Source organism: Centroberyx affinis, unplaced genomic scaffold, assembly GCF_046629955.1.
Source record: "Centroberyx affinis isolate AG114_WGS23_722 - 3 ecotype Tasmania unplaced genomic scaffold, CSIRO-AGI_Caff_v1 ptg000709l_1, whole genome shotgun sequence".
NCBI classification, from domain to species: Eukaryota; Metazoa; Chordata; class Actinopteri; order Beryciformes; family Berycidae; genus Centroberyx; species Centroberyx affinis.
In genome coordinates this window covers 37,557-60,300 of record NW_027279326.1, presented here as the reverse complement: position 1 = coordinate 60,300, position 22,744 = coordinate 37,557, and the positions used below count along the sequence as shown (strand labels likewise).

At 42.0% G+C, this 22,744-nt stretch overlaps 2 pseudogenes; one reads left to right on the top strand and one right to left on the bottom strand.

The window, feature by feature from the left end:
• Positions 1 to 12,735: 12,735 nt before the first annotated feature.
• On the top strand, positions 12,736 to 13,923 carry LOC139644119 (gap junction gamma-1 protein pseudogene; annotated as a pseudogene).
• Positions 13,924 to 14,861: 938 nt separating this feature from the next.
• On the bottom strand, positions 14,862 to 19,372 carry LOC139644118 (lactase/phlorizin hydrolase-like; annotated as a pseudogene).
• Between the last annotated feature and the right edge of the window lie 3,372 nt (positions 19,373 to 22,744).

Sequence of the window (22,744 nt, the reverse complement as noted above, 5' to 3'; positions counted from 1 at the left end):
CCATTCAACAACACAGAATAGACTGGAGACTAAAAGAAAGTAGATTTACTTGAATGAAACTTGAAAAGCTGTTACATATAATAACATGTTATTAGGCTATTCTGCAGACTGGTGATAGTCCCCGTTGTCATATTTACAAATTGTATTATTATTTTTTTTCAAATGGTTACATTTTTAGTTAGTGCAAGTAAAATAAAAGATTCTGTGGCGTTATTAAAAGTCTACCATAGCTACTATGCAGTAGCGTTGTAGTGGTTGGCACACGGTAGAGGCTTGTAGGCTTTCAGAACACAATGATACACTTAACAACTTGGGAATATTTGCATTACTTTGAACTGATCGAAGAAAAATGTAAGAACATTACTGTTAACTGTTAGCTGTGCATCGGGGAACTGAAAGCACTTGCCAATGTGTTGTGAGTGCTATTTATTTTTTATACCAGACATGATCTATCAAGGCTTCCTCTGTGATCTTACTAGTTTACCATAAAGACGATCAGACCCCTAATAAATGAAAGTTACCTTGTATTAGATAACAATACTGTACTCAGTGGTGATTTCTATACGAGTGAGGACATCTCCAGAAGACATAATGGCTGTGAATGAGTGGGTAATTAGAAAGCACTGTACTGAGTTGCTTTTAATAAAGACTAACTTATTAAAGTAACTTAGAGTCATAGTAACAAAGTAAAGTAACTAGATGATTTTCTGCCTCCATGTCTTGAGAGCAAATGACTGAACATCTGCGATGCGTTCTATAATCGCTCTAGTGTTTATACTTTTTTATGAGCGTCCAAAATCAAAGTCGAGCAATGATGGAATATTGGTGATATTGTAGCGATGTCAATCGGGCGATCATACATCACTACACATACATAGCCAGGGGTTAAAGTGGGATTTGGCAGGTGGGGGAACCCTGTTTGGGGGGGGGGGGGGGGGGGGGATAGAATAGTAATTTAAAACAAATTTACTGCATTTCTACTCCACCTAACCTCTTGGATTAAGTCAAGAAACAGCAACCCTGTATAATATTAACCAAAAATGTAAAATTATGTTATATTACTAGATTTCAGCATTGAGGTACTTACATTCATGATTTTGCATAGGCATACTAACCTAAAAACCTATTATTGGGAATCGTGAGAAAGTTTCAGAGTGACAGACACAGAGCGTCCCCGTAACCATAGCAACTCACTCTCACTCCTGCCTGAGAGGAGAGGGAGAGACAGAAGAGCCGCTGACTGAGATTACTCTGAGCAGCATTCATGGGAATAAATTACAATATAATACTTTTGTGTATATTTCTCGCTATTCAGATGGTCTGAATAACTCGCTGCTGCACGGTGCTGCTCTGTCTCGTCTGTCCTGCTGTCAGTGTCATTTTTTCGCTACGTTATCAGTTATGAATTCACAGTTTTTCACTGTGTGAGAAAATGGACTTGTGGCGTGAGAGCGTGTGATAAAAGTCAATTGCGTGAGTCTGACGGTCGATGCGTGAGAGTTGGCAGCCCTGTGAACTCGCTTGACATTACTTATTAAATAACCCCTGTACATAGCTATACATCTCTAAACTGCCCTTAGGAGTACAGTATGTTTGAACCATGTCACACTGAAAATGCTCAACATTAACTTCAAAATAAATCTCCTCACTGGTTAAGCAGAGTAAACCCGCAGAGCCACAGGCTGACTGCCTGGCTAGTGATGTGTGGGATGAACTTGACTCCCTGTAAGAAACACAAGATAACGCTCAACACACGAGTGGAGCACAAACCACACATGCAGACTTTAGTCTATGATCTAGCGAACCTTTCTACATGTCTTTAAGTTAACTTGCCGAACGTTAGGCAAGCTGACTCTAGCTAACTATTACCAATGTTAGCTTAGCTTGGCTTTATCCAGACTGAATCAACTTCACATCGGATGTAAATTTTATACAAATAAAGTCAATGTTATATGATTGAATAAATTATAGGGTCATACCTGGACGATGGTTTCCAGCAAAAGTGAATCAGAACCAAATACATCCATGGTAATCAGTATTTGGCGGCGGCAAGCTAATGCTGCGTTCAGGACAACTGGGAACTAGGAAACTTTCCAACTTCCTACCATTCAATATACTTCCATGCCATTCACTATGAACGGCGCCGTAGTGATTTACGTGTAAGTGACGTCACAGAACTACATGTCGGGGGACTCGGAGCTCAGAGAAGACTCCTCAGTTTCAACTAGTAATCACGTGTTGGAGGAGTATTCATTTTCCTATTCAGAAGTAGGGCATTCTCCAGTTCCCAGTTGTCATGAACGCAGCATATCGACACAAAGATAGTATCAGTCATCTGCTGCTCAGACTTGACGTAGTGGGCGGGCCAAAACAAGTTGATTGACAGTTTGGGCTCGTAAGGAAAAGGCAAAGGCAATAGGGAAATATATACAGAAATAAATAAATAGATAAATTTAAAAAAATATATGAAAATAAATAAAGAAATATATATAAACATCAAACAAAAAGTTCGGAAATTTGTGTTTGGTAGATTATTTCTCTGTTGTAACAATGCTTCTTGGCAATACATTTTATACCGTTGGAAAGCCTGTTTATTTCCCTTTTAAATGGTGCCTCATTTGTAAGGAACATGCATTTGTGGGATGAGCAGCACAGCTGAGTATGTGGGTTGCGCTCATGTAAAATTTGCCAAATCTTCTCTGCCAATGCCAAACAGCTTATTCTGCTGTTGCTATTGACTCTTGTTTGGTGTTGTTTGGTGGATTGGATGATTGAAGTCTATCAGTAACAAGGAAGAAACAAGACATATTGGCAATTTTACAATTTATTAATTTAACAAACAGTCAGGAGCCTCAGTAGCGTGTGGAAGAACCATACACAGCCACAACAGCCTGGCACCTCCTCCTCATGCTGGTCACCAGCCTGGTCACACACTGCTGTGGGATGGCATTCCACTCCTCAACCAGGATTTGTCGCAAGTCAGCCAACGTGGTTGTGTTGGTCACTCTAGCACGAACAGCACGCCCAAGCTGATTCCATAAGTGTTCAATTGGGTTGAGGTCAGGACTGTTGGCAGGCCATTCCGTTCTCTCTACTCCCAAATTCTGGAGGTAGTCTCTGATAAACCCCGCTCTGTGGGGGCGAGCGTTGTCATCTTGGAGGATGGAGTTCGGTCCCAGACTGTGGAGATATGGGATTGCCACTGGTTGCGGAATCTCATCTCGATATCTCTCTGCATTGAGATTGCCTCCAATGATGACAAGCCTCGTTTTTCCAGTGATGGAGATGCCGCCCCACACCATCACACTGCCTCCACCAAAAGGTGTTACTCTATCGGTGCAGCAATCAGCATAGCGTTCTCCCCGTCTTCTCCACACTTTGACCCTACGATCCAACTTCCGTAGGCAGAATCTGGACTCATCGCTGAACATAACGTTCCTCCACATGTTCAGGTTCCAGTGCAGGTGTTGCCGACACCAGCGCAAACGGGCCTGACGGTGAAGGGCGGTCATGGCAGGCCTCCTGGCAGCCCCATGAGCCCGGAGATTGGCTGCGTGCGGTCTGTTCCGGATTGTCTGGGCCGAGAGCCGTGTGCCATATCGTCCTGCAAACCTTGACTGCAAATCTGTAGAAGACAGCCTACGGTTCCTAAGTGCTGAAAGGGTGAGGAACCGGTCTTCTTGGGGTGTCGTCTTCTTGGGACGCCCACTTCGCGGTCTGTCTCTGACATCCCCCGTTTCATGGAACTTGGCCTTCAGTTTGGAGACGGTACTATGGCTCACTCCAAATAATGCCGCAGCTTTTGTGGAACACCAGCTTGAAGTTGCCCTATCGCACAGGCCTTATCGAGATCAGACAAACGTGGCATGCCGATTCTTGGAGCAGACACCAATTGACCACTGTAGCAGGGCCCATGCTCACAGGTGCTGCCAATCAGGTGCCAATCAGGTACCTGATTGTCAGCACCTGGGGGTACCGGAAGCTCAAAACAAGAGTCAATAGCGACAGCAGAATAAGCTGTTTGGCATTGGCAGAGAAGATTTGGCAAATTTTTCATGAGCGCAACCCATATACTCGGCTGTGCTGTTCATCCCACAAATGCATGTTCCTTACAAATGGGGCACCATTTAAAAGGGAAATAAACAGGCTTTCCAACGGTATAAAATGTATTGCCAAGAAGCATTGTTACAACAGAGAAATAATCTACCAAACACAAATTTCCGAACTTTTTGTTCGATGTTTATTTGCCGAAGCCCCCAGCTGCTGGAGAAGTTACATCTGATCTCCCATCTACACCACTCTCTGAAGCAGGTAAGTTCAGCCAATTATTTGTGGTCTCTGTGTAATTGATAATACACTGCTATGTTGTCATTATTATTATTATTATTATTGAATGTTACAGTTACACCTTGTTACTAATTAAATGTAGGTCTTAGTCAAATTAAATAAAGTTTATTTGTACAGTGCTACTTTATATGCAGTAGAATGACACAAAGGACTTAATGCAGTGGTGTAACAGTATGGATGTACTGTATGTTTGAATACAGCTGCAGGTCAAGCAACATCCAGCACTCCAGCTACCTCCAGTGAAACACAGCTGGTAATATTTAACAATTTATTAATTCTTTGATACGTGATTTGTTTGTTTGAGAAGTGATTTTAATGTATAAAAATAAAAAAATATATATTTGTCTTGAAACCATTGTGGTGTCTGATGCTTGTTGTCCATATTTTACTGTAGAATAAGTGGGTGGTGATGAGGCAGTACCGGTGGGGTAATGTGGTGGTCGAAATGGTGCTGTGTGTGTGTGGGGGGGGGGGGTGCACCAAATCCTAATCTCGCCTAGGGCACCAAAATGGCTAGAGCCGGCCCTGGGCATGACCTCTTTGTCCTTTCACAAGAACAGTGCCATGAATTCTTTTTTGTGTGGTATGACACCATGACTCTTCCCAATCGACTGTAATATGAAACTGTGGGCTCATGAATGGAGATGTATTTCTTTGACTGAGTGGTTCCAATTTTGGAGTACACAGACAGAGGTACATGGTTGGCTTTGGCAAGGTTTTGCCGATCGAGGCAGACCTTTTTATACCTCATACTTTATTTTGGACATGCAGAGGAGTACTGGTGCCATGAAAAGATTTGTGGACAGTATAGACTCCATTCTCAGGATCTATACATTCACTCTGAAGGTGGGAACTTGCTGTTATGTCCTAGCAGCCTCTGAGATGCTGCGCTAGTATTATTATTTTATGATCATATTATTTAAAAGTGTAAATATGAATACCCAAAATCTAAATGAAATATCTGGTCACCACAAACAAATCAGAGAGGGACTTGTTTTGATTCATTGCTCAAATGGAATTGATCATAACATTCAGGCTGCTTTTAATGCATAAACACGTTGTAACTCCATTTGCATTTTCCGAGAGAATGTTTGCAAACTTTACCTTCATGGAGAACTGCACGGTTGAAATGGCTCTCTAAATGGGTTCTGACCTTGCTCAACTTTGTTGGGTGGAACAAAGTTGAGCTACAGAACGGGCAGTGGAAGTCCTTGCAGCATGTGGTGCATCTTTTCAATTTGGGCAAGGATCTCCCTTCTTGGATTGTTATATGCATCTTGAAAAAGAGAAATTAAACATTTTGAGATCATTTCACAGACATAAATTAGGCCTAAGCCTAGTGCTGGACCAAAAGATATTTTTAATCTTCTGTCCTGGATTGAGTTTAATCTGTGTCCATGAAATCACTTCATATAGGCTATATGGTAGGCCTACATGACAGAATCTAACACGTGGTAACACGTGGTGTAGGCCTGCAGAATAGGCATACATAACTGACTATTACAAATACCAAATGTCTCATCTTACCAACATTACAAAACAATGTCAACACGAAGAGACTGGCTGATAACATGTATTGTGGGGAAAACAGGCAGTCAGCTAGTCAGTTATCCCCACTGAGCAAAAGACATGATTTCAACGTCGCCTAGACGGCTACGGGCCATTTAGACGTGTTTGAGACGTCTAATCAAGTAAGATTGTTCAGTGGGCCAATTCGCTAGGTGGCGCTGTCGCAAAAAACATGATTAGAGCGGGAGGGATTTCTTTTAATAAAGAGAAAAGGGAAGGAAAAGCTCTCGAAACTTTGAGGGGCCGTCGGGCGAGAAACAGGACCTTAAAATCACAAGGTAAAATACTTAACAAACAAAGCGTGGCGGCGCAGAGCGCCATCATCACTCAGCTGTTTAGCTTCTTGCTAACAAGGATGCTTAAGCAAGTTTCGAGTTTTGTGTTCAACTTTTGCACCGGAGAGTTGTCTTTAAAACTGCTTCTGTAATTTAAAAGAGCAAACCAGGGAAGGAAAATACATCCTTTTAACGCCAGAGCAAGTTTAGGCGCACAGGCTGGCGCTGATTGAAGCAGCAAATTGGCCGCATTATGTGAGTATTGGCAATTTACGGCGCATTTGGCGTACAATTTGTTGTCATGGCACCACAAGACGTGCTAATTGTTCAGGTATGTCGATTATTTTGGCATTTTGAGTGTGTCGACTGGATTTGGTGATGGAGGAACGCGCAGGGATTGTCTCGAAGTTGCCTCAATACAAAATCTCACATTCTGGATAATAGGTGTAACGTTGTATCTTTCATTAAAACAACACGGTGATAGCGTTAATCCCGCCCTGACCGACATGTGTTTGTGTGGGAGCATGTGGGACACCCCGTCCATGCAAATTGGATTCGTTTTCCATTTCACATTGTGGTGTTTTTAATTAATTGGAGTGCTTTAACAGAATAAGGCTTCCAGCAAAAACCACACTAAGCCACATTTTTTATGGCTTCATGGATCCTGGTGATGTGAAGGGTGAATGAGTTTATAAATTGGGGGACATCCATCTTTAGATGACGTGTTAGTCATGATCGGGCCGACGCTATTTCAGCCATAACTCTTAATGTAGCCTATCTCAGCTCGTAAATGGTCACATAGTTTAGTAATTAATGTAACACAACAGCGTTTGCACTGCAATGTGTCTCAAGAATAAAACATGAGACGCTACTTTTGCTGAAAAGAAAGTTGGAAAAGAGGCTATGATAAGCCCTGCTAACCCGACGTCTCATTCATAAAAAGGAAGAATATCGAGTTATAACCGACCAGTCTGATGTGTGTAGAGGTGTGTGTGGTTATTCTGCAGAAGCCTGGGGCCTGATGCATAAAACTCTGTTAAGATTCATAACTAAAACTGTGTGTATGCACAAAGCCAGAAATATGCATACGCATTCTTTTCGTCAGATTTATAAAGCTGTGCGTACACATGGTTCTGTTTTATATATCTCATTGAGCTGGGCACACGTGCACGAGCCTAATTTCCACTCCCACAATGAGACATAAATGGATGAAGACGCCCTGAACCAGCTGTTTTCATATCAACATGATGCCTGGTCAGTCTGTACACGCCTGGCCAGTCTGTACACCTGTCAATGAAACAAACTGGAAATAAACAGTGCCGTTTCACCGATCGTGTTGCACCAGCGTGGTTCTCCAACAGTGGAACAGGTGTCATTACGCGCGACCATTACGCACGTATCGTCCATATCGTTAATTCATCACATGGACTGTAAACCATCGTCAGCAGTGATATCTCAGAAATGTAACCATAGTTTGCAGCGCTCATATCTAAACCGACTTTACAAGGTGTGACACAAGTAAGGATATAAATAAAAAGAATATTAACAGCAAAATAAAATGTGGACTCCTGTGTAAATAAAAAGAATGATAAAATTAATCACACAACGTAATTAATCAATGTTACTTTAATAAATGCGCCTTTGATTGGCATTTTACAAATCTCTGTGAAAATACAAGAAACAATCACACAATCAGTGCAGCTGGTTATCAACATCAGCAAATGTTTTACTGAAAGATTCCGTCTCTCACCTTATATTTCATCTCCACCTCATCACATCACCCTCAGATCGCTTTAGAAAAACATGTGTACGCCTGGTCTGAAGAATGCACGAGGTGCGCACATTCTCACCGCACATTCTGCTTTTGTAAATACCAGTTTATGTGCGGGAAATGGCGTATGCATGGTTTTTGTGCGTATGCATGGTTTTTGTGCGTATGCATCGTTTATGCATCTGGCCCCAGGTGTCGTTTTCAGCCGATTTAATAAAGGTAAACACAGTGAACGGCCGTGCGTAACGGCACTGCGCTCTGGCGCAGCATCTCAGAGGCTGCGGATTTATCACCATATCTGTCCTGCCGCCTTCAGATGCTGCAGGGATTTAATGAACTGAAGGAGAAGCTACAGTATAAAGCAGCTGCGGAGAACAGACACTGTAAGAATCACCCACATTAATTTACAGATGAGTACAGATGCTTTAACCACATTAAACGTTATTTTGAAATAACTTATATTTCAAGCATATTGCAGCACATTTACAGCAAGTATTTAGTTTGCTCTTGTTAATAAAATCACCAAGTGGCAGCAGAGTGACTTTGCTCCAGAAACAGATGTGGTTCTGAGACGTCTAAGACCCATTTTCCACAAAAACACCAACAACTCGCTTTGTTTTATTTGCGCTTCTCCTCCCGGCAGTTCACCACGCACGCAGCGCTGGGCACCACAATACCACACAGAAGGTCAGGAAAATACCAAACTGTCCGCACTGGTCATTGCACTATCATGCAAAATGTGGCCCAATGTTGTATTTGGTGGTCAAATTATTTAAACTAGTCTGAACTGGCAGCCATAATAGGCTACTCACAGTCCCCTGTGTTCTGATTATGATGGGATTTAAAGGTCCAACATGTTAGAGGCGGCTTAGAAATTATCGCTGTGACCATAATACCTGGCTTAGACGTTACCACTTTATTACCATAACACCTGAAAGTGGGGGGACAACACCTGTATATCTAGCCTCCCAGATGTGAGAGAAAAAAGCCTCTCTGTTCCACAGGGCTCACACAGTGTTGAAACTACTTTGCTCCTTACTTGGAAGCAGGCTGTTTTCTTTGAAGTGCCTCATATAAATATGCCTGTGTTGTCCCTGTAAATAGGACATGAAAAGGACGTGAAATTGACATGTGATGTGGTTTTAGAGAGTGAAAAGATATTAGAGGCAACTTTTAGTGTATCTGATCAATACTGAACACATACCAGCAGCTTGTTTGGGAAAACACAAGCTTCAAGATATAAGCATTAAAGAAGGTCTACAAAGTTAAGTTTTTAACATGTTTTGTGTGTTATTCTAAAGTCAGACTGATAAATCGGCTTGACAGGTGTTGGTGTAAATGTCGGCCAATAAGTGAGAAGAAAGTGCAGTAAAGAATTGCAAAAGATGTTTTTGAGGTAGGACATATATTATTTACAAGATTTAATAGCTAATTATGACAGATCTTTATCAAAAATGCTTGTTTCTGTTAGAGTACGAGCCTATAGTTTATGAAATTGCATGAACCAGATCCATTTAAGTTATATTAAAGGCAAAATCCGTTTCCACACATTGTTGCCCTCTATGGCAGGAAGAGGTACTATTATTATAATTATTATTATTATAATCCAGCATCTAGAGTAATGTCTGTAACATCTTCTCACCTCATTGTGTCTAGCTATTTTACTAATGTAAAGCTGCCCTCAAGACACACGGAAATCCTGGTGTTTATTTATCACCCATTACAAAAGTTAAAACCACAAAAAGACGCTGCAGTCCCTATGTGACAGCTCAGGCTTGAACAGACTTTGTTTGCATAGAAAGGTAGCAAATTGCCATTGTCATTGAGTAATGACACAGAATAGCAGCACAGGCACAACCGTGTTGTCAGTGAGTTTATGTCTAACAACTCTCGGCCATGGAGATGACAAAAAATACAATATTTTAAGTAAAATAGTTACATATTTGCAGCTTTAAGTTTAGATTCTTGCTGGCATGTGAAACAGTGGTTTTCCTTGGACATGGATGTTAGCTCTGACAGCAGCTTTGGGCAACTCCTAACATTTAACCTACATTACAAGTAGCAGAGTGTGATGTTGACTTCCATGTCTTCCGTAGCCTGAAAAGAGAGCATTTTAGATGATTGATATACTGTAGACGACCACTGTGATGGTGGAATGTAACTGATAAGATAAAATGGTAGCTCAATATATTTTTAGGGCTCCAACTAACGATTCTTTTCATTAGCGATTATTTTCTCGATTAATCTATAAGTCATGTTAGAAAAGGTGAAAAATATCAATCACTGTTTCCCAAAGCCCAAGGGTGACGTCCACAAATGTCTTGTTTTGTCCACAACAGTCCACAACCCAAAGATATTCAGTTTACTATCATAGAGGACTAAAGAAACCAGAAAATATTCACATTTGAGAAGCTGGAATCAGAGAATTTGGACATTTTTTCTTTAAAAATGACTCAAGCTCATATATCTATTTTCATGATTGATTAATATGCTGATTATTTTCTCAACTAACCATTTTGTTAATAAAATGTCAGAAAAAAGAGAAAAATGCACATTATTATTTCTTAGAGCTGAAGGTGATGTCTCTGAATATCTTGTTTTTTTCTGATCAGCAGACAAAACAGCAGTCCAGAATCCAAAGATATTAAGTTTACTATCACGTATGACACATAAAAGCTTAATCATCACATTTGAGAAGCTGCTACGATATTCGATTATCCTAAATAAATGCTGATTAATTTTCTGCTGTCGACTAATTCTTGCAGCTCTATATACAATCAGTTGGTGCTAAACGTGTCTCTGCATTTGTTTTCAGCATGAAACCGCGTGTCTCCCCTGAGGAAAGTGTTGTCAGTTATCTTGATTTAGAAACCTGGCGGTAAAGTCGTCAATACTGTCATTCAGGTGTAACTGATTGTATGCAGGATGCAGTTGCATACAGGCAGCACTGCAGAAAGCCACAGATGAAGGGTGATGACAGCGGTAGACACTGTGAGCAGTAAATGGTTAAACTTATCAATCAACTATTAACTATTATCAACTTATCAACTATTTCTTTTGCATCCGGCTCTTTTCTTTACTGTTATATGTTACGTTTATGACACATTTTATATAATAAAAATAGTGAAATATCAGATTTTGATTTGAGTAGATAATCTGTTTAATAGCATAGATTTTTTTCTGTAGAGCTTGAAGCTTTGTCTGTCAGGAGAGTGTATTGGATAAAGCTTTGCTACTTTAGGTTTTAGATACCCTGTGCATTCTAGTGAATTTACTTGGTGCAGGAATAATAGGAGATTAAAGGATACTACCATGCTACTTAAAGAAAAAATGTTAAGAACAGTGTCCAAAAGAAACAGATGATTTACTCAGTTTACCTATCAGCTAATAGTTAGTAAAATCTGCTTAAGTGGTGTTTGACTCAAAGTAAAACCTGCAGATTCCATGACTTATGATTTCACACATTTGGATTAGAGTTGAAATGATTAATTGATAATTTTGAGAGTTTAAGCTTCTTAAATGTGAATATTTACTCCTTCTCCTTGTCTTACATCATAGTAAACTGAAAATCTTTGGGTTTGGACTGTGAGTTGGTCATAAAAAAGCGATTTAAAGACATCACTTTAGGCTGGAAAATGTAATTTTGGGAAATTATGATGGACATTTTTCACCATTTTCAGATGTTTTATAGACAGTTAACTGATTAATCAAAGCCTGAAAGAAAGTAGTTTGCTGTGCTGTTTCAGTGTTCATCTTGTTGATTTAAAAGAAAATTAAAGCTGTGAAAGTAATGGAATAGGTAGCTGTAGAGTGATATGCTAGTTTCAATAAGCACCCTGTCATGTAGCTTACCTACTTTGCACAAGCCTGGTAGCACAGTTTATAGCAGTGGATAATTACTCAGCAAAAGTTGTTATGAGGTTGGTCACAGATGGAGTGAAACCACAAGAGCTCTTCATTGCCTCTTTGGTGTTTTTACTATCAGCTTTTTACTTGGCAGTCAGATTAATAAACAATGATTACCAGAAAATGGATGTTACATCTGTATTCAGTGTGTGTAAAATGTTCAAGTGTGATAAGACTGATCGTATACAGTTGAGGGTTATTGTGGTATTTTACATTTGGTGGATAGTGGAAAGACAGCCTTGAATGATGCTTAGTTACATAGCACAGCTCGTCATATTTCTCGTCAGAGCTCATAACCTTTTCATTTTTCAGTGTGATATGCCGCATGCGCCCTGCTTACTGTCTTAGTAGAACTTGTGGTCGCATGATTTGATGATAGCACCTGCTGAGGCCTTTATAGAAATCCTTGCCTGAACATGCCCTTGTCATAGCAGTGATGTTAGTGTTTGGGACATCTCAGCTTTGTAACAGTGACATAGTAGCTCCACCTTGTGGCTATTATTGCAAAATCACAGGAAAGTCGAGAAGACAAAGTATTTTGAGATGTGGTGTACCAAAATTAAAAAAGTAATGAGATTATTATTTAGGATTGTAGTGAAAAAGAGCTTATATTTTTATTTTATTTTAAACGTTTCATACAGTTCAACTTTAATTATGGCCTTAGCTGTCGCTTTGATTAAGACCAAGTGTCTCTAGTATGTCAATGACTGCGTTAAGGTTTTCAATGACAGCTATATATTGCCTCTCACATGCTTTCGATTACACTCAATGAACACTTTCTTTATTTAAAAATGACAGCTAAATTCATTTTTTGTCTGTTCTTTTTCTTTGCAGATTTGAGAGGTTCCCCACTGTTCAAGAGGCAAAATGAGCTGGAGCTTCCTCACACATCTGTTAGATGAGATTTCCAATCACTCCACCTTCATGGGCAAAATCTGGTTCACCCTCCTCATTGTCTTCCGCATCGTGCTGACAGCTGTCGGGGGCGAGTCAATCTACGATGATGAACAGAGTAACTTTGTGTGCAACACACAGCAGCCTGGTTGTGAGAATGTGTGCTACGACGCATTTGCGCCACTGTCACACATCCGCTTCTGGGTCTTCCAGGTGATTATGACCACCACCCCGACCATCATGTACCTGGGCTTTGCCATGCATAAGATCGCTCGCATGGAGGACAATGACTACCGGTCCCGGAACAGAAAGCGGATGCCCATCGTGAGCCGCAGCGCCAACCGGGACTACGAGGAGGCAGAGGATAACGGGAAGGAGGACCCCATGACCCTGGAAGAGATCGAGCCAGATAAGGAAAAGGACGTCGTTGAGAAGCCCAGCAAAAAGCACGACGGACGCAGTCGCATCAAGCGAGACGGCCTCATGAAGGTGTACGTGTTTCAGCTGCTGTCACGTGCCATTTTTGAGGCCTCGTTCCTGTTTGGACAGTACATCCTTTATGGGCTGGAGGTGGCACCGTTGTATGTGTGCACACGCTCTCCTTGCCCGAACACAGTGGATTGCTTCGTCTCACGCCCCACAGAGAAAACAATCTTCCTGCTCATCATGTATGCTGTCAGTGCTTTGTGTCTGCTCTTTACCGTGTTGGAGATCCTTCACCTCGGCTACAGCGGTATTCATGACTGCTTTTGCGCACCACGGCCTCGGCCTCGGCCTCCCATCCCCCGTCATCCAGCTCTGGCCAGCCAGACGTCCTCCATCTGCCGCCAGCCATCTGCACCTCCAGGCTCCCACACAGCTCTGAAGAAGGACCCATCAGGAAAAATGGGTTTCAGGGACAACCTGGGAGACTCGGGCCGCAAGTCGTTTGGGGACAAGGCTTCATCGCGAGAGCTGGAGAGGCTGCATAGATACCTAAAACTGGCCCAGCAACATCTGGATATGGCTTACCAGAATGAGGAGGGCAGCCCGTCGCGCAGCAGCAGGCCAGAGTCCAATGGCACCGCAGTGGAGCAGAACAGACGAAAGTTCGCCCGGGAGAAGCAGAGCAGTACATGTGAGAATGGTGAGGCTTCTACCTTTTTCTTTCCTCCACCTTAGGCAGTATAGATTTTCAATTTGAGAACACTTCATCGTACATCATCGCTTACATGTTTGAGCCTCGGTTGTAGTTTGAAAGAAATGTTCGCAGTATAATTTCTCCCTTAGAAATTTAACCTCTGTCGTGTCAGTGTATTTTGACTTTAATAACAAAACGCTTTACTGACATCGTCACCATCTCTGTGTTCACAGGTCTCCGTGTATAGGTTCTCATCAGTCCAGCTGACACTGTAGATCAAAGTTTACATCAGGAGCAGTGAGCGGACATGAGGGAATCAAACAGGGAGTGTGTGTATGCGCGTGTGACGTCATGACCTTGCTTGAGGTAGATGAAGTCATCCCAAGCCTTTCAGTGTTACCGCCAGCCGTGGTCAAACATCAAAGTCAAAGGAGGAGTAGATTGGTCGTCTCAACCCAGCAATACTCAGTAATTTTCATGCTGATGAAGACTTTTTGAGTTGTTAATTTTCATACAAAGGTTTCTTTCAAGTGTGTCACTTATTTTATTTTTTTAAATGTTGGCACTGCACCAGTCAATGTTCTTGAGTCTGGTGCCAGGTATGCTAACTGGAACACACTCGGGGTGCCTTTTTCCAAAGGAATAAACAAATCTGGGTAATGCTTGAAAAAAAAAAATGCTTGAAAGAAAAAATTCTTGATATTGTCTTGTATTGTTCAAACTTGTATTTGATACTGTTCTTTATTTTATTTGTTTTGAGTATTGTGGTATTGAAAAGAGGCTCTTGTCACTGTGGCAAACTTGTTTTCTCATTTTTTTTTCAAAGAATGACATTCACTGCTGTCTTAGTTCCATGAAGCCTGATTGATGGATTCTGAAAATGGTTTGGTACAATTCACGTTCACGCCATCAAGGTCAGATCAAGACTAAAAATCAAAACAGTTATGACAATCATTAATGTTTATCCTAAGAAATGTATTTAAGTCAATGCACGTTTGAGAGCCTCATCAATATAGGTCTTATAATAAAACACTCTGGCAGAGTCATCCCAAGTTGTCTTTGAATCTGTAGCTACTCCATTCTCAGTAATGTAAATCTCTGGATTTCCATACTCCTCTTTGACCCAGTTGAGGAGCTCTCTGGTTGCTGATGGCAGTAGTTGGTGAATCGTCTTCCTCTGCTTCTGACAAATCCTGATCATATTCATATGACTGAAGGGCAAGCCTCAATGTAGCATGGCGTGCAATCTTTGTAGTGTAATGGTTTACACAGAACATGTCAGCAGTCCCCTTGATGTAGCTCTTTTCGTCTTCAGTAAAGGAAGGTAGTCTTGATTCTGAAAGATCTTGGAGTTCACTCTTGTTTCCAACTTGCCACTTCATTGCATCTGGATAGTCACCATTCTTGAAAATGGGGTGTGCAAACTAACCCAGTTGGAACTGCAGAGCGCCATCAGCAACCACCACTTCACGGGGAACACTGACATCTTTAGGTTCAATCCAGTCAGCATTGAGGGCAATGGATACCAGACCACCTTGGGATTTGCAATACTTATCATCATATGTGTGGTAGTGTGATGGAAATTCTGGTAATTAAGGAAATTTAAACAGCTCTCTTGATTATCCTTTATTAAGCTTTCTGCGCAGAAAGGACCAGTTACAGAGCACACAAGAACTCTTGTAGACTGATACCAGACAAAGGGTGAAGTTCTCTTTAAATAGCATAAGTCTGAATATGCTACGTGACAGTAATAGTAGAAGTCTGAGTATGATAGCAGAAGTTGCCCTTTTGGCTGGGGTCATGTCTCGGCCATCGAGACTTGCTTACTAAGACAAAACAGCTTATGAAAGCACATACAGTATCATAAGTTGGAGCACATGTTGTAATTTTCCATTACATCTCCCCTCTTTTTGTCATTATATGACAACCAAAATTTATACAGACATAGCGAAAATTACATCAAACACATCAATTCACTAGGATTTCAGATGTATCATCATTAATGCACTATGTAAGAAAGCAAATGCCATTTTTGGGGCCATAGTGGCCCTCTTCAGAGATAGCCTGGGGAGGTAAATGTAACAAGGAAGAATACAGATCGTTCCTCGCAGGCCACAGAGGCCTGCATGTCGGAATGGGTGCCATGGTCGTCTGCGGTCCATCGTTGTCCAACGGTGGTGACACAGGATCACTCATTTGCAATGTTATTCTCTGGAACGTGTATGTGCAATTGTGACTCACCGGTGCAACTCAAGGCAGCGCTAGGCTCACACCCTAGTTGTGTTGTTCAACGCCGCCCCACTTATTTACCGTGTGTATGCACAGTTGTGTGTGTACAGTGGGTGCAGAATCATCAAACGGTTCTGGAATCTTTTTGCAGTGGCTCGCGTGAGTCCACGTGGCTCTTTCAGCAACCTTTATTGCTGTCTGTGTGGTTAGCAGTACCTGGTATGGCCCTTGCCACTTCTTATGGCGCCAGCACGTCCGCCGCAGACACTTCACTACCACCCTGTCTCCGGGTTTCAGGTTGTGGAGCTGTCTTGTGGCCGGAGTGGGGAGGGCGTCTTTCACCTGCTTATGAATATCAAACAGAACAGAAAGGTTTGCACAATAACGAAGCATTTCATCTTCACAGTGGTCGGCAGTTGTTGCCTTGCAGGCCCAATGCCTGTATTAAGTGGTCGCCCGAACAGGATTACAAACGGGCTAAACCCATACTTTGGTCTGACTCTGGCCCTCATTTGCATAAGAACTATGGGAAGTGCTTTAGTCCATGACAGGCCTGTCTCTGCACAGCATTTTGCCAGTTTGTTTTTCAGGGTTCCGTTCTCACGCTCAACTGCACCACCACTAGCCGGGTGATATGCACAGTGTTGTCTCATGTCTATGCCTAGATATTCTCCTATCTGTTTTATAGCAGCGCTGACAAACGGTGTTCCGTTGTCGCTGCTGATTTTGCCTGGAATTCCCCATCTTGGAATTATCTCTGTGATCAGTGCTTTAGCTACTGCACTTGTATCTTGTTTGCTTGTTGGAAAAGCCTCAACCCATTTGGAAAACATATCCACAGTTACCAAACAGTATTTCTTTCCTTCACTAGGGGTTAATTCAATGAAATCCATCTGCAAATGATCAAATGGTTTCTGTGGTTGTGGGTGTGTGGCTTGTGGTGTTGCAATACCTCTGCCAGTGTTATTTGTGGCACATATCACACATGACTGACAAAATTTCTGAGCGTAAGAAGTGAACCCCTTTGTGAACCAATGCTGAGACAGTGCTGCCATCATCCCTGCCTTTGACACATGGTCCAACCCATGTGTCAACTTTGCATAAGGAGGAAACAGATACCTGGGCAGGCAAGGTTTTCCTTTAGGACCATACCATATTCCCTCAGTGAATTTACAGCCACACTTCCGCCAGAGGTGGCGTTCCTCTGGAGTGGCCCGCTGCTGGAGTTCCTGCAAATCAGCTGTGGGAGTAGAGGGTGAATCAGTGTCATCATGCAAGAAGAGGTTAGTGTCAGTCAGAGGTTGGTGTGCAGCAGCCTTGGCAGCTGCGTCTGCTCGTGCGTTGCCTCGTGAAATCGGATCTGTCTTAGAAGTGTGTGCTTCACATTTACAGATAGCAACCTGTTCTGGGAGTAGCACAGCATCGAGCAACTGTGACACAAGAAAGTGGTGCGAGATAGGCTTGCCAGACGAGGTCAGAAACTGTCTGTGTTTCCAGAGAGTGCCAAAATCATGTACTACCCCGAAGGCATACCTACTATCAGTATAGATAGTGACTGTTTTACCTTTAGCCAACTTGCATGCCTCAGTAAGGGCTACAAGTTCTGCAGCTTGAGCTGAGAATGAGCCTGGGAGAGGCCCTGCCTTTAATGTTTCATGGGCCGTCACCACTGCAAAACCAGCTTGGTTCAAACGTGTGTCAGGGTTGAGAGATGCTGAGCCATCCACGAATAACTCGAAGTCAGCACTCTGCAAAGGCGTTTCCTGTAAGTCAGGATGTGGGGAACACACTTCAGCAATTGTGGCAACACAGTTGTGCTGTTCCCCATCGCCTTCTGTAGGAAGAAGAGTAGCAGGGTTTAAAACATTACATCTTTTCACAGTTATGTTAGGCATATCAAGCAGGATGGTGTTGTACCGGAGCCAGCGTGCTTTGGAGAGATGAGAGGTTTTTTGTTCAAGCAAAATCATCGACACAGCATGTGGTACCAACAAAGTTAGATCAGAGTAACTCACAATGTCCCTGGAGGCCACAACAGCCGCCTCTGCCGCTGCTACTGCTCTGAGACATGTAGGAAGTCCTGCCGATACTGGTTCAAGCTTAGATGAGAAATAAGCTACAGGTTTTTGGCGTCCTCCATGCTCCTGGAGCAACACTGAAGTCATGTACCCGCCCCTTACGTCAACTGTCTGAGTGAAAGGTCGGTCAGGGTTAGGTAAGCCTAAGGTCGGAGTCATTTGCAGGGCAAGTTTCAAGTCTGTAAAAGCCTGTTCAGCCTCTGCAGTCCGGGTCACATGGTCATGTGCTTGTAGTCCTTTCCCGTAAGCGATTGCGCTAAGGAGAGCTTCAAGAACAGCATAGTTTGGGATAAAGGCTCTGCAGTAAGAACACATTCCTAAAAAAGACATAACCTGCTTTTTAGTGATAGGTTTTGGAATGTTTTGGACAGCTGTAACTCATTTGGGGGAGAGGGATTTGCCCTCTGCCATGATCACGTGGACCAAAAATGTAACTTGTCTTTGCACAAATTGTAATTTAGACAAGCTGGCCTTATGGCCTTCAGGTGCCAAATGTTTCAAAAGAGCGACTGTATCAGCTTCACATTGTTCTTTGGTGGGCGTGCAAATCATCAAATCATCAACATATTGCAACAGTGCGCTGCCTGGAGTCAAAGTTAAGGAGCTCAGGCTGTCTTTCAAGGCTTCGTTGTAAATGGTAGGCGATTCACAATAACCATGGCACAAACGAGTGAATGTGTAGCTCTTTCCATTAAAGGAGAACGCAAACCAGTACTGACTGTCTGGATGTACTGGGATGCTGAAAAACGCATTGGCCAGATCCACTACGGAAAACCACTCACTCTTTTCCGGCACCTGTGAGAGGATAGTATATGGGTTAGGAACATTTGGAGCGCGCTGTTGAACTTCATCATTTACCTTTTTTAGATCTTGCACGAAACGCCACTCGTCCGGTTGACCTGCATCTCTAATCTTTTTCACCGGAAAAATCGTGTGCGTACAGGAGAGTTTGGACACGGAATGATTACTCCGGCCTTCAATAAATCATTGAAAACGGGAGTAATTCCATCCACAGCCTCTTATTTTAGAGGATATTGTGATTGGTGGGGTCTGAAATCAGATTTAGGTGTTATCACAACCGGTTGTGTATTTTTTATTAGTCCCACATCGTGTTTACCTTGGGCCCACAGAGTCTTAGGGACTTCCTGTAAGGCTGGATGGGAGGTGACATCACATTTTTCATGTAGCATAGCAGATGCGCATTTAGGCTTTTGTTGTTGTTCCAATTGAACAGTTCAAACTGTTTGTACCATTGAGGTATATTTTTGCCTATAAACCTTCAACCTAGGATTATACTGAACATATGGATCGGCAGTGTCTTCCCATGATGTTGCATGCAAACAGCTTTTCACCCATGGTCCCAAATCTTGCCATGTGTCATTCTTACGTTTTGATAGTGAAACATGTGGGCGAGAACAAGGAACATCAAACAGAGATTCAGGGACTGTGTTAGAGAATTTGACCTTTGGTGAACTATTAAAGAATGGAAGAATGGAGAGCTATTCATAGGGAAGTGCTCATAAGGGTGTCGTGGCCCCCCTTCTTCATCCTTTAACAGCACAGACACAGCACATCTATGTTCTGTCCAAAACATACTTCCTAAAGCCAACTTTTCCTTTAAGTAACCTTCTTTGAACCATTCTTTCTCATATCTCTTGCCCTGCCCTTGATGTACATGAGCAGTACAATGCAAATCTTGTGGTTTCATGTAATCAGTTCCTGTGTTTTGTGTACGGCATGCGCTTTGTTGACTAGATCTGTGTTTACTGAGGCTACTGCTGTCATGCAAAGCTGTGTAGCGTGTAGAGTCGAAAATATCGAACTTATAATTTGGTAAAGGCATATAAATATAAATATTTTGATCAAGAGATCAAATTACACTCGTAGGGGCACCACCTTTGTAAATGAAGGACCTTTACTCATACTAATCAGTCATCAATCTAAAGATCATGAGATCTTTCCAGTTCAGGGATTACTTTTCTCTGCAGGTAAGGAAACACATGACAACTTCTCTGCAATAAATGGGAATATTTATTTAACAATCCAATAATCATATTCAATAAAATAGGCAATATAAGGCACTGTTATTGATCACCAGAATGAAATACTGAAACTATAGACTAAAATAGGTATGAAATGTAATCAACAAATTAAGGATGAAAGGAAAATGATAATGAAATGTAAGAATAAGAATTGGCAGCAGTAAATGGAGGTATGGATCAATTAAGCAGAGGAACGAGGCGGAAAGCTACGGGACAACTAAACTATAAAGCCTAGCCTTTCTTGACCTATTTAGATCATTTAAATCTAAGCTTTTGCATAAACTCTCAGCAGTAAAGACGTGGATAGTCAGAGCCTACTTTGTTCAGTTGGAAGTCCTGCCGGTCGGGGTTGTCTGGTCCCGCTGAGCTCAGAGAGACGGACTCGGCGAGGCCTGTTACCTGGCAACGGCAGACGCTGGATGGAACAGCTGGTCTCTGGTACTATCGTCACGTCGAGGCAAGCAGCGCTATCGGCTTACTCAAAGCTGTAGTCGACAGGCCCCTGGATGTAGAACACTGTGGCGATGTTGCACCAGTGTTGGCTGCTGAATGGAGTTGAAGTTTCTAGCTCTTCTAACTGTTGTAAAAGTCTAAATAATCTCGTTCCTAAATAGCTTCAAAAGCAATCTTCGCTTGGCTGGGCGTTGATAACTTCTTGACTATTAGATGCGAGGTTCAAACTTCTTGCAAGCGATTCTAAAGTTCATCTGGAGAAGACGTCGCTAACTCCAGGCTCAAACTCGTAAGTTTCACTAAAGGCGATTTGCAGCTAAAATTGTTGATCTTGGTTTCTTGGCGAGAGCGGAATGTTGAACTGCGAACAAGGCCAGATAAGAAAGTTTTATAGATCTTTGAATTTCCAGGCGTGGTTCGCTATGCAAATCATGCTTCGTGGTCTTTTTCTGTTACGCCTTGTTTACTAATTAATTTCTTTGTTTGAGAAGATTCCACCCCGGTTTTATTTTGGGGATCCATTACTAAACAGTCTTAATAAAGATTTCTTTTTAAAATAATACGCAGGTATTTTACATCTCCACCAATTACTGTCAATTGATCAAAATAATAAAAACCTGTGAACTTACATTTGAATTTATATAGCTAGCACATCAATATAAGGACCTCAAATAAACCTTTCTGGTCTAATCTATGACTATACAGTCTTCATCAAGTTAACTCATATATGTAACTTGTGTTTCTAACTGCGTGACTAATGTGAAAAGACAATTTAACCATTTAATACAATCAAACTTCGTCGGTATTATACTGACATATCATAGCTATAAATGACCACACGGTGGCAGTGTGGTACCATGCAAATGAGAGAGAGAGAGCGATATAATTGCAATTATTTCTGAAACTAAAGTAGATAACATTGTGGGTGCATACAATTCACTACTAATTAAACAACTTCAACATATATAAAGTTGACACATTTAGCCTATACTTCAAGATACATAATAAACTCATTAAAAACATTTTGAGTATAAGTATAAGGTTGAAAGTAGGTTTAAAGAAGAATGTGGAGCGGGGAAAGATTTATGACTCCTGTCCCAGAGAGGGGGTGGTGATGAGATTCTGGTAAGTGTCAACAGCAGTCTGTTGTTCCTTCGTATTGACACATTGGTATGTATACCCGTTCTCACCCAATGGTAACTGTCCCTTTTGATTAATCAGAACAGTCTAGTACTCCAAATGAAGAAAGGAGGATGATTCCCTATATTCATAGGTGTGGAAGGTATGGGTGTGTGAGTGTATAGTTCATTAGTATTCCTGAGTCCTTGAGTCGTTCTCCTCCTGATGGCTGGAAGATAAAGGTCATTAACTGTGGAATGTGTGAGAAAGTTTCAAACCTCTTCGCAGTATCCTGTTGTTAATCCCCAAGAGCTTTTGGGGAGACATCTACTGCTATCAGATACCACTTTTGAAGCTGTGGGTTGTGTCAAATAGACACCTTTATGGCCACTTGTTGTGATAGGCCATTCGGTGTTGATTCAAGAAAGCAACAGAGAGGTTGGGGCTTTCTCCAAAGGTCTCACTGGTATCGCTACAGCGGCCACTCATACACATACAGAGGTTCATCTGGGCTGTATTTTACAAACATGTGATTTAAAGGAACCTCGAGGTCAGCCGTTCGGACCACTACAACTCTGTCTGGTGTTGAAATCAATGAAATGCCTAGTGTACACATCACATCCCTACCCATAAGGTTTATGGGACAACAGGAGGATAATAGGAAGGAATGTTTGAATTTTCCTGTAACATCATCCAGACATGTCAGAGGAGTAGTGAATTTTTCCACAACGATGTCTCCTGAGGCCCCCATTGATCTCACATATCTGCCACTCATTTTAGGTGGAATTTGGAAAATGTCTGCTTTGATTACAGAATTTGTTGCGCCTGAATCAACTAGAAATGTCACACTTTTTCCTCCCACGACTAGAGTATGTGTAGGCATTTTAACATATGCATCACTCGAGTATTGCACATAAGTGTCAGTGGGTGGTTTCTGTTTT